The 9,934-nt window shown below is 40.1% G+C and overlaps 1 long non-coding RNA gene across 1 annotated transcript; it reads left to right on the forward strand.

Moving 5' to 3' along the window:
- The first annotated feature begins 243 nt into the window (after positions 1-243).
- Positions 244-9,660, forward strand: LOC311601862. Its single transcript, XR_014780669.1, has 3 exons — positions 244-511; positions 2,087-2,245; positions 9,089-9,660. It is a non-coding gene; the product is annotated as an uncharacterized lncRNA (long non-coding RNA).
- Positions 9,661-9,934: the final 274 nt, after the last annotated feature.

Raw genomic sequence — 9,934 nt, forward strand, 5'->3', positions numbered from 1 at the left:
CCAATTTTGCAATTTCCCCTCCTCCATTTCACAACTAAGAAAAACTTTCAATCTGGCCAATTTACATATTCCAAAGGCCATTAAGGATTGGGAAACCTCTTCTTGGAAAGGTTGATAATACTGCTCTGGATTGAAGATTCCTATTTAATTCTCACACATTTATAGGCTCCTGACAAGCCTTTACTGAAGTCAGGGGCAGTGTTTGTCCGGGCCAGCTTGGCCTTGTGTTGTAGGCTTCAGCAGAGAGTGACTACAATGGTCCATCATAAGATGGATGACATGAGAGTGAAAGGGAAAGGGACCGCCACAAGACTGGGAAGGACTGCGGTTTTCTGGATGGCAGAGATAAAAAAGAGAGGTATACTGAAACTATGAAACTTGTAATACTGCATCAAAAATTATCTTAAGAATTTTTCAGATCAGTTTGAAATCTGAGATGTGGCTTTCCGTCGTTAGCATTACTCACTCACTCATCACTCATCCACAAGTGAACAGGAAGTCTTTAATTCATGTAAGTATAAAATGAATGCTTAGAAGCATTTCATCTTTTCAGTGCTTTGCTCAATGCTGTTAACACCAAATGTGGAAATTTTCCTTTGTCTTCTTGACATTAGCATTCAAAGGAAACTCTAAAGACTTAGAAATACAATGTATTTCCTTTTCTTTCTTCTATAATTTCAATCATCCTATTAACTTTTTTATTTTTGTTTTTTCAAGACAGGGTTTCTCTGTGTAGCCTTGGCTGTCCTGGATTCACTTTGTAGACCAGACTGACCTCAAACTCACAGTGATCCACCTGCCTCTGCCTCCCGAATTCTGGGATTAAAGGCATTTGCCACCACGCCTGGCACCCTATTAACTTAATGAGTTAGTGTTCCTTAGTTTTTTTAATATTGTCTGTTGTAGTCCCCAGAAATCAGACTGAGGGAAATTTTTATCAAACGGTTGTATGAAACTTATGGGTAATCATGTGATCATTGCCCTCTGTGAGCTTATAGTATTGCTAAAGACAAATGTGAACTCAATAAACTATCCAGAGATGTGGTAGCTTGAACAGCGATGACCCTTATAGGCTCATATATTTGAATGTTTGGTTACCAGGTACAGGGGTTCTCTGTAATCTCCTCAGCCAAAGGAGTGACAATCTACAGGAGGCAAGAAGACAGTTGGGTTCAACATAACTCAGTAGCCATTGTCAATTCAAACTTCTGACGTCTGACCTCGAGTAGTTTATTTTAGGCACAGCACAATTTGGTGAACATTTTTTCCAGTGATAACTCAATCCCATGTGTACAACAAAGCATGCATAAATCTCCTTAAGGAACCAAGTAAGCTAAATACAGATCAGATATGTCTATATAGAAATTCCTTGTAAAGTCCATGAAGATACTTTCTATAGATAGACTGAGAAAAACGAATTTACAGCAAGGGTCTGGGGTAGGATCTGGTGCCAGGAAAAGTCTTTAACCACACAGACAGCCCAAAGGTCACCGGGAGAGTAAGCATAATATGTCTACTCCCAGCCTTCTGAACAGAAAATCACTATTGCATTCTTTCCCTTGAAGGAACAACCCTGTGTGCTTCAGAGACCTCCATGCCTCCCACAAGCAGGGAGTAGAACAGCTTGAAAGGTTTACAAGTATTAGTAGGTGTGGCCTTTCTGGAAGAAGTTGGCCACTGGGATGGACTTTGAGGTTTCAAAAGCCAGTTTCCAGCCCTCTTACACACACACACACACACACACACACACACACACACACACACACACACATGACATTGACTGGAAAAAGAGAATAAATTTTGATTCATGAGAATAAAATGAATTTTAGAGACTAACCCTAACTCTTCCTGAATCCCTATTCTCTTGATGGAATGGAGGTTCCTGTACCTGTATTGCCGAGTTGCCTTTGGGAGGAGACTCTAAGCCCATGGCTTCCATCTTTTAATGAGGAGGTGCTAGCAGTTACTTGAAACAATGTTGTTTCCCTACAACACCTGACTTAGGAATCTGTACATAACTATGTAATCAGCAAATGGTTACCAAGCTGAAAAATTAACATTTATTCTATATTTTCTTTTTCTTCAGACTTGTATTGACTAATTTCCTATATAGTCCTGTGCTATCCAGGTGAAGCAGACTGATGCACAATTTGTAGGCTGTCATATTTTCAGAATCCATCCACGATGTGGAAAAGAATTAGGAATTCAAATTAAATGAAAGATCATTGTTTTCATTATGTCATGGGTGAGTATTCCAGCAGACAATTTTAGCAGGAAACGGTGTGGATTTCCTCCTTGCTCTTTACATTGTTGTATGTGTGTTATCTTTTGCCAAATACCTCACACAGGCAAGTGTTTTGCTTTCCATATTAGATGTTCTTAAGGAAACAAAGCGAATTACAAAGTTAATCAGCTAAGTTTTTCATTAAGCAGATCACCTTCCTATTACTCTGTCAGGAAAAGATTTGATGAGTCAGGAAGAGCTGCCTTGGCAACTCAAAAATGTCCTGGGATTAACCTTGCATCAAGTGTCATAGCATAGTGTGTGCTATCTGCCCTCCAAGTCTCCACTTTCAGCTTCATACAAGGAATTGTGGTAAAGGCTCTGGGGTATAGAAGACGTATAAGAAATATTGTGTATTTTCAAAGATTTATGAAAGCACCAGAGTGTGGCACAAAAATAACTGTAATGTAATACAAAATGAAAAGTGCTGTAGGAAAGATAGAGCAGGCCTGGGATGCTTTAGTGGTTAGTTACCATTGGAGATGTTAGAAAAAGTGCAGGTAGAACTGGAATGGATCTTTGATGGCCACGCTGGCCCAGGCGCTCCTGGCTATGGGGAAGGAGGTGGTAACAGCTCTATTTCTAATTGTGTGTATATGGCTTAAGTGAAATATTCTCAATGTTTCAAATTTGGGAACGAAGCTGATCTTCTGCTCTGACACAACAACTTCAAGAAACATCTACCTTCTCTTCAGTCTAACCTTTTTCTTCCTGTCACAGGTTGGCACTGTCTACTAACATCCCCTTATGTACACCAGGCTGCTTGCTTCCTAATTAAAGTCAAATTCCATTATGTTGAGGCTGCATTCCCTTTCTTCCCTCCTTCCCTCCTTCCTTCCCTCCCTCCCTCCCTCCCTATCTTGCTTCCTTCCTTCTTTCCTTCCTTCCTTCTTCCTTTCATTTCCACCCTTCATTCCTCCCTCCTTCATTCCCTTTTCCTTTCTTTCCTTTCTTTTCCTCCCATTTTGGTCTTTTTAGATATGGTCTCATATAATCCATACTGGCCTCAAATTTGCTACATAGTTGAGGTTGATCTTGAACTCTTGACTTTCCTACCTCTACCACCTAAGTGCTGGGGTTACAGATGTGCACAACTACATATGACTGAAACCTTGGGTTACTTGAAAGTACAATACGATTAGTTAGCTTTCTACTCTTGACAACTTAGAACAATATTACTTTTATAAATAAGATAATTTTCAAAAGTAAAATACAATTACATGCTTCCTTCAAATATGAATGTTTATGAAACATGTAAAACAGAACTTTTAAAAGCTGCATCTTAATGGCTCCTTCGGAGGTTCTTTCTGGGAAATAGGCTTGTTAAAGCTTCTGAAAATAAAAGTGTAATGCAGTTTTGACAAAAAGCCCTTTTTTCTGGAAAACCTTTCTCTAGTTGCCATAGGCATGCATGATTGGGGTCATCTGTCTCAAGTTTTTTTTTTCTCTACTGATTTGTTGTGGATAAATGCTTCTAAAAGCCTCTGAAAAGCAAATGCTAGTGGGAGGCAGTTTCCATGGTGACTTTGGAGTTTGTATTGTTGTTTTTAGACACCATAAATATGGGGATTGCTTTTTCTTGTTGCTATGCATGCCTCACATATGATTTTTTTTTTTAAAAAAAAGGTCATAGGGCAGAAGGTGGGGAGGGTGTGGCCAGCCTAATGGCATGGGCATCCTGTGGTGTTCATCGTTAATCATTGTTTCTCGATCAGATGTACTTAATTGCCTAGTTTGGTGCAGAATCTGATGCTAAGTAGTCACACAACCTAGTTATCCAAACAAGCACATCGGGAGAGATCTGCAGGCAGCAAACACAGATGAGGCTGGAGGAGTGGCTTGTCATCACAAGTGAGTGAAAGCTGACATTGTGTCTTAATAAAGCAGAAAAAACATTTTGTTCTTTTCTCCCAGACAAACTCATTTCTTAACTTAAACTATGTACACCTATGTAAATATTCTGTAACTTAAACCATGTTTTGTTGTTGCTGTTTGGCTGGTTAATTGGTTTTGCTTGCTTGTTTTTTTAGTTTGCTCTGTTTTGCTTTTGCATTGCTTTTGCATTTTGAGATACTAGCTCACTCTATAGCCCAAACTGATTTAACCTATAAAATGTTTAGTATAAGAAGTGGAAAAAACCATTGCTTCCTTCAAAGTCAAAATCTGATTGATTTGTCTTTACCATGATTAAAGGCATATCCATAAAACATTAATGTTAAGAGAATGAAAGACTGCAAGCTTTATAATGTCTACATGCCTTTTTCACATTATCATAGCCTCTTCCAGGTAATGTGACCCATGATATCTAAATTTGAACATTGCCCTTGAAACATCATCCAGCATCTTTGATAGTAAATAGTTTAACCTTGCCTAAAGAGAGGGCTGGCTTTCGACCTAACTTCTAGGACTCTTTAAGCTCCTGAACTATCTTGTCTGATTTAAAAAAAAGTCTTTGCTTAATCAAATTGTACCACTCATGGGTATTTACACAAACTGCAAATCATCACAGGAGTCCTTGCACATCTACACTCACTGCAGCAGTAGTCACAACAGCTAAGTTATGGAACCAACTTGGGTATGTAACAACAGAGTAATGAATAAATAAATTATGCTTTATATACACACAATAGAATCTGTTTCAGTCATAAAGAAGAACAAAGCTGCATTGTTTGCAGGAAAATGTGTGCATATTAAGTGAATTAACCCAGTTTCAGAAAGATGTGTGTGTGTGTGTGTGTGTGTGTGTGTGTGTGTGTGTGTGTGTGTGTTATAAGTAAGCAAGATTGTCTAGGAAAAGAAAGGGATCCATTGGCGAGGGGTGGGGAGGGAAAAGGAGATGGAGGGATATACTTACAATATATATTTTATGCTTATGAACATGTCTTTGTGGCTAGAAAGGTAGCTCTGTGAGTAAAGTGCTTGCTATGCAAGTAAAAGGACCCAGCTTGGTTCCCTCGAACTCATAGTATGAAAAGCTAATTATGTTGGTGTTGTTCCTTGGCCAGCGATGACCTGGCTTCCATGTCAGGCAAATCGGTCCAGACACTGTTTGCTTTGAGACAGCAACAGGAAGACCTTGAGGCCAAAGGTGCCATTCCGCTCTCAAGAGCAGCTTAGAGCACTCAGGGTGAGGCTCATGCACTAGGCAAGATACCAGGTCTCATTGGGGAGGTGGCTATATGTTTTTCATTGGGTGTTATAGTTACTTCTTTTAAAATGAGATTGCCGGTATCAGGTGGCAGTGGAAGCACAGGAGTTCCAAAAGCCTGTGATGACACCGAAGAAAAGTGTTACAGTCCTTTGTTAAGCTGCAGGGAGTTCAGCATCAGCAGCACATGGAGAACTGACTAGTAGTCAAGCACTGCATGGTCCAGATGCTCGAGGCAGCCTAGCAAGTGGCTGCCTGGAAAGTAGCTGCCTGATTGGCAACCAAGCTTGGCATGTTCGAAAGCCATTCTTCAGGAGCCCTTCCTTCCCCAGGATAAATGATGAATCCCAGACAGTTGTGGTGGAGTGAGAGAGCAAGTCAGTCAACCTTTATTCAGGAATCAGGGATTCCTTGGGAATGGGGAGGGGTTTTAGGGTGAATGTGTCTGATACCATGGGGCTAGAGGTGCTAGGGATACCTAATGTATTTGTAAAAACAAAACAAAACAAAACAAAACAAAACCCAGCCATATAATAAGAGGGAAATTCAGTATTTAATTATTCTATGGGTGGAAGAAAATCTCCAGGTATAGTTTAATGATCATTGGTTTAAAGCCCAGATACCAAAACATCTTATTAGCATAGGATGGGTGTTTCCAGGAATCCCCAGGTGCTTGCTGAACAGGGTCTTTATCAGGAAAGGGTTGGGCCTGTAATCTTCTCAGAGGGCTATGTGATGCTCCTTAGGGGACCTAGGGTTCCCTAGATCAGGCAAAGAGGGGACCCCCATTGAGAAAAGGAGTCCATTTTTTAAACAGAGCTCAGCGGCCATCCAGAAGCACCAGACTTCGGCCATACAGTAGGGTCCCACGTGCTGGCATGTACTTGTAATCCCAGATCTTGGGAAGCCTCCATAGATGTATCCCTGGAGCTCACTGACCAGCCAGCGTTTCCTACTTAGAGTGATACAAGCCTGTGAGAAACCGAGTCTCAAGCTTGTAACAACCCCTGGAGCTTAGATGATCCTTCAATTTTATGGTGAACTGATGGACTGGGCCTTTCTATGAACCTTCTCTTTTACCCGACTCTTATTCAGTCAGAACATGTGCATTATATCCAGGGAGTGTGTGATCTTTAGATAGGGAGCAGCAGTTAGAGAAGAAAAAGGCCTGGGGAGGGACACAGCTGTGAAGCAACAGCAGCAGCCATCACTCCTAGCAGTTAGGGAAATGAGTATCTCAGGCTTAAAGAGGGGGAATCTAGATATGGCACCAGACTATTTGCCGTACCTCCCTTTTTAATTTACTGTCAGGGCCTGAGCCAACATAACTGGCTCTTGTTTTTGTGAGATGAAGGCCATAAAAGATATTTTATATGAGTGTCTTACTTGGAAGACCACACGTAAAGTTATATGCCCCTTAAAAAAATGAAATACATGAGCAAGGTCTCTTTCAGTTTGCCTCTCCACCCTTAGGTGAGATGGGAAAGAGTTAACGGACATTGATGCAAACAAAGATAGAGAAATGGAAAATGAAAGTGATAAATCTACATTTCCATTTGAAGCTTAGTTGCAAATCAATATAAGATACTCTTGAAACTGCCCTGTGTGGTTATGGAGAGAGTAGTCTAGGTTTTTGGAGAACTTCAAGGGCAGCAGATGCTGCTGACACCCTATTGCTATTAGTGCTGTTCCCTCTTCACAATTTCCTCTGCTTTTATGCCTGAATGTGCCCACTAGCATGTGAGGAGTTCAGGAATACTATAGCTGTTAAGCTTGCTGACTATCCCAGAGTCTTGTCTCTCAGAAGCAGGAGGATACATAGCCCAAGTTCCTTGACCCTCGCAGTACTGTTTCTTGTTTTGGTTTGGTTTTGTCTTGGTTCTTGGATTTTCAAGCCTGGATTTCTTTATGTGGCCCTGGCTGTCCTGGAGCTCCCTCTGTAGATCAGGCTAGCCTCAAGCTCAGAGATCTCTGCCTCCCAAGTTCTGGAATTTTAAAGGCGGGTGCCATCACACCTGTCCACAGCGCTGTTTTTCAAATGTGTCTTTAAAAATGTATGGGGGACCAGGAGAAGAGGAAAGAGGGAGCTGAAATTGGGATGCAAAGTGAATAAATAAATACATTTTTAAAATTTAGGTGTTCATTATTTGTTTATTGATTGATTTTGAAACCAGACCTTACTATGCAGTCCAGTCTGGCCTTATTTTCATGGCAAATGCACTTGCCTTAGTCTCCTGAATCTCAGGATCACAGGCTTGAACATCCATGCCTATATTGAACCTATACTGGCCCTGACTGTTTCCCAGAGGTATAACCAAGTCATTGGCAAATCTGATCATTTTCTCCTTTCCATAACTTCCTTCTGCAGTGTCTCATTTTACTTTGAGGGCAAGCTCCTATGAGAGCTTGGATCTGAATGTTTTTTTAAAGGTCCTTCTGGTAAAGGCTTGCTCACCAGGCTACAAATTTATTGGAATATTATTGGCCCTTTAAATGGTTGGGCCACCTTGGAGGAATTTGGGTTATTGGGACTATGATCTTGAAGGGATTACTAAGATCCAGGCTCTTTCCTGTCTTTTTCTTTGGCGGCCTCTGTCACCATGGGGTGAGCATATTTGCTGTACCATGTGTTACTCATGATATTTTGTCTCTCAAAAGCAAGCAACAGAAGCAATCAAGTATGATTCAGATCCCTCGAAGCCATGAGACCAAATAAACCCCTTTTGTTTTTCTTCTTTTTTTTCTGAGACAGGGTAGCCTTGGCTGTCCTGGACTCACTCTGTAGACCAGGCTGGCCTCGAACTCACAGTGATCCACCTGCCTCTGCTTCCCGAGTGCTGGGATTACAGGCATGTGCTATCACAACCCTTCTTATAAAACAGTTTCTCTCAGATTTTTTTTAAACAACAATGGGATAATGACACACTTTTCAAATAAATTACCTATACTCAGACCTTTGATTTAAGGTTGGCTTTGAGTGGGAGGCAGGAGTGAGATGCAAACTAAAAACATCAGGTGAGCATCTATTTCATAATGTAAATTTATAAGATTTCTTGATACTATTAGAGCTTAGTCTTCTTCCCTGTGGTGGTCATGTCAATTACTATTCTATTTTTATCATAAGAATATATATCCTAGATCTAATAGATAGATAGGATTCTATAGATATATAAGGTTAAATGGTTAGATATGATCTTCAAAATCCTCAGAGTGTTAGGACTCTGCTTCAGTCTGCCTACTTGTGATGTCATTGTCTACCTGCCATGAGGGCGTGGCCCTTCCCAGGGCTATATAAAAGTACAGACCTACCTCTCCCCTCTTTCTGACTTCCTCTGTCTCTGTCTCTGTCTCTCTCTGTCTCTGTGTCTCTGTGTCTCTCTCTGTGTCTCTCTGTCTCTGTTTGTCTGTCTGTCTGTCTGTCTGTCTGTCTGTCTGTCTGTCTGTCTGTCTCTCTCTCTCTCTCTCTCTCTCTCTCTCTCTCTCTCTCTCTCTCTCTCTCTGAGTACACCTCCCCCTTTCCTTCTCTCCCCATGCTCATTTAATAAACCTCATATATTCTACTATCTGGCACTTGGAATCCTATCATATTCTTATATTAAACATAAAACAAAGACCTACACAATATGGCATTTAAAGATGTTTTATTATTTTTAAAGGTTCTTTGACAACAAGACAAGTTCACTCCTGGCAACACCCAGCCTATCTCAAAGAAGATTGTGAGCATCAAAGAACTTCTTTATGGAGATGTCTTCAAATGTGGGTAACCAGCCACTGGTCAAAATGTCCTTGTTTCTACCACAGACAGAATTCTGCCTAAAAATGTGCAAGCTTGGATTCAGGCAGAGTCCATGGCTAAACTCTGCCAAGACAAAGTAAGCAAGTCCTCAATAGTTCTTGCCTCACAAATATGTCTGTCAGATATATTGGGCCAGAAGGTTGAAGATGATGCTCCAAAGTTTTAGAGAATCTTGGGTGACTGTTCAGACAGCAAACTGTCTTTGTCTTTTTTTTTAAGCTGCTAACTTGCACTTCCAATTCACTCAGGTAATTAAGTTTTATTCCTTGTCAAATCTCTGATGGGCTTGAATACCAGATAATTTAGTCTTATAATTAAGCTTGGTTGTTGAAGGGTTATGATATTTTCAGGTCTAGATAGATGTGTTAAGTTGATAGAAATTTGATATGATAGATATTGATTTACATTCAGAATTGTAAACTTACCAAGATAGGAAAGATGTTTTCTTCAAGGTTGCCAAATACAAATAACCAAGTCACTGTGAACATAACATTTATAGAATTCCTGATTGTTTCATGTTTCTTTTTGCTTTTCTGTATGTTGCTTATTTTATTTATATGTAATAATATAAATATATATGTAAAAAAAAGAAATATAATAAAATTAAAAAATAATTTAAAACACTTTTTATTTTTTCCTCCTATATCCTTTTTCCTTATTATTCTCTCATATATTATATTTCAACTGCAGTTTCCCCTCTCTCCCC

The sequence above is a fragment of the Acomys minous genome (genome assembly GCF_964271855.1).
Source record: "Acomys minous genome assembly, chromosome: 7".
NCBI lineage: Eukaryota > Metazoa > Chordata > Mammalia > Rodentia > Muridae > Acomys > Acomys minous.